At 50.3% G+C, this 5,000-nt stretch overlaps 1 pseudogene; it reads right to left on the bottom strand.

Moving 5' to 3' along the window:
• Nucleotides 1-1,715: 1,715 nt before the first annotated feature.
• LOC118319989 overlaps nt 1,716-5,000 on the bottom strand; it is a 34,204-nt pseudogene continuing 30,919 nt past the window's right edge.

Genomic DNA, 5,000 nt, shown 5'->3' with positions numbered 1-5,000 from the left:
TCACTTAAAATATAAATAAAATAAAAACGTTTTTTTTAATAAAGAGCACTAGTGACACTAAATGTTAATATGAATCTTCATGGTTAAATTAACATTGAATTTTTAACAAAGGAAAAAATAGGAATAAAATATAAATATATATATATGTGCGTATATTCACAAATTCCTGACATAAGCTCTTGGTATATCTATAAATGCATGTCCTGCATCATTTAACTAACATTATTGAAGAGTAAACATTACCTATATAAATACATATATACATACACACACACACAGAAAGAATTTAAACATTAAATGGTCTGAATGGCGCCTCTTCATCACACTGATGATGATGATGATGACGATGATGATGGGTTAAGATAATATAGACTTTGGTGTCTGGACTTCAGTGTCAGCTTTATAGAAACAGTAAAAACAACATGAAGATGATGATAAAAACACATCTGTGTGAGCCTACATTACCCACAGTGCACCTGGAGCCTCTCTGTCTGGTGAACAGCCTAGTGCGGAACGTCCCTTTAATTTGTTCTTCTCCTGCCGTGTGTACTTCACTGACCGTCGGCCACCGGGGAACTCTCTCCGTGTCACTAATGAATCAGAGCAATCGGACGACTTCACATGTCGCCGCTCCCTCATCACATATTGATACAGTCGTTTAAAGGACACTTCCGCGCTGCTTTGTGTTCTCGCTCGTCTCGTCCTCGCCGAAGAATGATTTCCCAAACCGGCAGAACCGGAGGGGGCGGAGTCAAATAGAGGGCAGGACACGCCGTGGTGAAGTCGTCCTCACAGGAGGCCTTCAATGTCACGGCCTCCCGTTAATACGTTTCTCTAATTATCTCTCACACAGTTTCTTTTCTTATTCATGAGTTTTATGATAAAACTTGCATCTTTCAAAAAAACTCTGACTGCGTCGTCAACACAGCTGAACGCTGGATATTACCCATGATCCTCTGCCTTCTGAGCCCGAAGAGCGGCTGCTGGAACATTCCACCAGCTCAGTTCACAGTTGTCCATGTTTGAACAGTTTTTAATGAACCGATCGACAGGTCACTTCTTCTTCTCACCGGAGATCGTAGCTGCTCGTGAACTCAGTCCAAGTCGTTCGGAGGAGGAATCGTCTGCTGACGTCGACGAGAGGAAATTCAATTGAAAGAAATACTATTATTTGAGAAGAAGAAACTGGTTAACAGGAGGAAGAAACGATGACAACAGGAAGCTGAAGAAAACGGGACGGAAGCTTCCTGCTGCTTTTATGCAGCTGCTCTGTGATTGGTCGTCACACACAGGTGAATGGAGTCGACCAATCAGAGCCCTGCAGCAGGCGACAGCTCACAGTCACAGTTCAGACATTGATTTCACATGTGAATCTAAAGTCTTTAACTTTAATTAACAGCCGAGCGAACGTGTGGTTAAACATGTTTTGATCTCCTGACGACATGTGACACGTCGTTCCCACTCAATCTGAAATCGGAACCTTCTGAAGTGTAAATTTCATGCGAAGGAGATAATTTTTCAGGCGACACGTCGACGAGGAGGGGGAGGTGAAGGGGGGGAGGAGGGGGAGGAGGGAGAGGAGGAGGGGAGGTGAAGGGACAAGAGGGGGAGGAGGGGGAGGAGGGAGAGGAGGTGAAGGGGAGGAGGAGGGGGAGGAGGGAGAGGAGGAGGGGAGGTGAAGGGACAAGAGGGGGAGGAGGGGGAGGAGGGAGAGGAGGAGGGGGAGGAGGGAGAGGAGGTGAAGGGGGGGAGGAGGGGGAGGAGGGAGAGGAGGAGGGGGAGGAGGGAGAGGAGGTGAAGGGGGGGAGGAGGGGGAGGAGGGAGAGGAGGAGGGGAGGTGAAGGGACAAGAGGGGGAGGAGGGAGAGGAGGTGAAGGGGGGGAGGAGGGGGAGGAGGGAGAGGAGGTGAAGGGGAGGAGGAGGGGGAGGAGGGAGAGGAGGAGGGGAGGTGAAGGGACAAGAGGGGGAGGAGGGGGAGGAGGGAGAGGAGGAGGGGGAGGAGGGAGAGGAGGTGAAGGGGGGGAGGAGGGGGAGGAGGGAGAGGAGGTGAAGGGGAGGAGGAGGGGGAGGAGGGAGAGGAGGTGAAGGGGGAGGAGGGGGAGGTGAAGGGGAGGAGGAGGGGAGGAGGGGGAGAGGAGAGGGAGGTGAAGGGAGAAGAGGGGGAGGAGGGGGAGGAGGGAGAGGAGGTGAAGGGGGAGGAGGGGGAGGAGGGAGAGGAGGTGAAGGGAGAAGAGGGGGAGGAGGGGGAGGAGGGAGAGGAGGTGAAGGGGGAGGAGGGGGAGGTGAAGGGGAGGAGGAGGGGAGGAGGGGGAGAGGAGAGGGAGGTGAAGGGGGGGAGGTGAAGGGAGAAGAGGGGGAGGAGGGGGAGGAGGGAGAGGAGGTGAAGGGGGAGGAGGGGGAGGAGGGGGAGAGGAGAGGGAGGTGAAGGGGGGGAGGAGGGGAGGAGGGGGAGGAGGTGAAGGGGGAGGAGGGGAGGTCAAGGGGGAGCAGGGGAGGTCAAGGGGGGGAGGAGGGGGAGGTGAAGGGAGAGGAGGGGAGGAGGGGGAGGTGAAGGGGAGGAGGTGAAGGGGAGGAGGGGGAGGAGGGGGAGGAGGTGAAGGGGAGGAGGTGAAGGGGGAGGGGGTGGTGAAGGGGGAGGAGGGGAGGAGGGGAGGTCAAGGGGGAGCAGGGGAGGTCAAGGGGGGGAGGAGGGGGAGGTGAAGGGAGAGGAGGTGAAGGGGGGAGGAGGGGGAGGAGGTGAAGGGGAGGAGGTGAAGGGGGGAGGAGGTGAAGGGGGAGGAGGGGAGGTCAAGGGGGAGCAGGGGAGGTCAAGGGGGGGAGGAGGGGGAGGAGGTGAAGGGGAGGAGGTGAAGGGGGGAGGAGGTGAAGGGGGAGGAGGGGAGGAGGGGAGGAGGTGAAGGGGAGGAGGTGAAGGGGAGGAGGGGGAGGAGGGGGAGGAGGTGAAGGGGAGGAGGTGAAGGGGGAGGGGGTGGTGAAGGGGGAGGAGGGGAGGAGGGGAGGTCAAGGGGGAGCAGGGGAGGTCAAGGGGGGGAGGAGGGGGAGGTGAAGGGAGAGGAGGTGAAGGGGGGAGGAGGGGGAGGAGGTGAAGGGGAGGAGGTGAAGGGAGAGGAGGAGGAGGAGGTTTTAAAGATTCATTTGTGGAACTCTATTTTTTTTTCTGCGGTTGCGTCCATTTTTTTTATCAGGTGCAAGATTTTCAATGTTTAATTTTGAAGTAATTCAAAAGTATCTAGAATCAATGACATTATTTTTGTAATCCAATGGATTACATCACCGATTACTAATTTGTATTCAGTACCTGACTACATTTTAGATAATCTGACACAACCCTGTACATATTTAATGTATGTAAAATATATAATCACTAAAAACCAAACACATCACGTGACCCCCCCCTCGTCGCCGGGTTGTGTTTCATCAATAGATGATGCGTGTAAAATAAATAAGTCATCTGACATGTTTGACACATGAATAATGAAAAGTGTGTTTTACTTTACTCGTCTTCGTCTCTGAACTCGACCTGAAGCTTTTCAAATTAATCTCTCTCTCTCCTCATACTCACTCGGCCTCGCTCGCCGTGTGTGTGTGTGTGTGTGTGTGTGTGTGTGTGTGAAGAGCTTCGGGGGAAACAGACGCTTCACACACACAAAAACAATAAAACAACAACTTGTTAAACAGACTGGAAATGAAATAAATCAGAAAGAATATCATCTCCAAACACAAAAAACCTATGAATATTTATCATTTAATAATTTACTGAACAAAATATTGTTTTAATTTAAAAAATCTGAAAACATGACGACTGAAATAATTAAGTTCCAGGATATTCTCTGTCTGATATTCTCTGTCTGATATTCTCTGTCTGATATTCTCTGTCTGATATTCTCTGTTTGGTGATAATATCTGAGACTCAGCTGTCAGTCGGAAATATGAATACAGATATTCTGTCGACAGTAACATAAGACACACGTTAAGAAAATATTCCCATCACATTTTAATTAATATTACATTTATCAGTTTAGACACATTTCCTCAAATTTCACTTTGATGGATTCAGGATCTGTGGAAACTGTGGGATTCCTGAGAATCTGTTTCTTAAAGATCGATCAGAGATCAAAGATGAAAAAACTGTGGACAGTGTTGTGATGTCAACAACTGGCCACTGGGAGGCAGAATGCAAGCACACACACACACACACACACACGCACGCACACACACACACACACACACACACACACACACACACACACACACACACACACACAATGTTCTCATCATGTTTTTATGTGAGGACACTGTTGGACAGTGAGGACGTTTCTGGGGACGACAGTAAATGAGTGATCGAGTTTCCTCTTTTGGAAAAATGTTGGTTGAAGTGGATGTAAAAGTTTTAGACCTGAAACTTCTCACACTGTTAAATATCTGCAGATGATCTCAGTGTTTCAGTTTCAGGTTGACTCCTCCTCCTCCTCCTTCGTCTGTCAGTGAATATCTCTCAGCGGCGTTCTCGCCTGCCACGTGTTAAAGAGGTGTGGGGTGGCACCGCGTCGCCCCTCCACGCCGCTGGCGTTGCTTTGATAACACTCGGGTCACTGGCAGACGCAGCGGAGGGATAATTAACCCCTCTGATTGCTCCAATTAACCCCGACACATTAGAGCTCATCAGAGCAGAGTGACGACTTCTCCTCCCGAGCCTGAACTCAACACGGAGGCGTCGGAGAGTCTCTGAAGGCCGCACGAGGCAGGAAGTGATGTCAGAGCTGCTAACAGCTGATCCCTGAACACGCCAGCGAGGAGCCAATCAGAGCTCAGCAGGTCACACAGGCATTTCACCTCATGTCGGTAAATATCAGGAGATTGTTTTGACGTTGACACTGAAGAAGATGATTTGTCGTCGTCAGATAAACAGTTTTCTTCCTCATCTCTACGTGTAAATGCAACAGTCACACCGGTGACCTTCATCTCATGATGCACAATAATCCAGTTATTAATCTCATAAA

This window comes from Scophthalmus maximus, chromosome 9 (assembly GCF_022379125.1).
Source record: "Scophthalmus maximus strain ysfricsl-2021 chromosome 9, ASM2237912v1, whole genome shotgun sequence".
Lineage (NCBI taxonomy): Eukaryota > Metazoa > Chordata > Actinopteri > Pleuronectiformes > Scophthalmidae > Scophthalmus > Scophthalmus maximus.
Note: the sequence above shows the minus strand (reverse complement) of the source record. Positions and strands in the feature narration are given on the sequence as shown.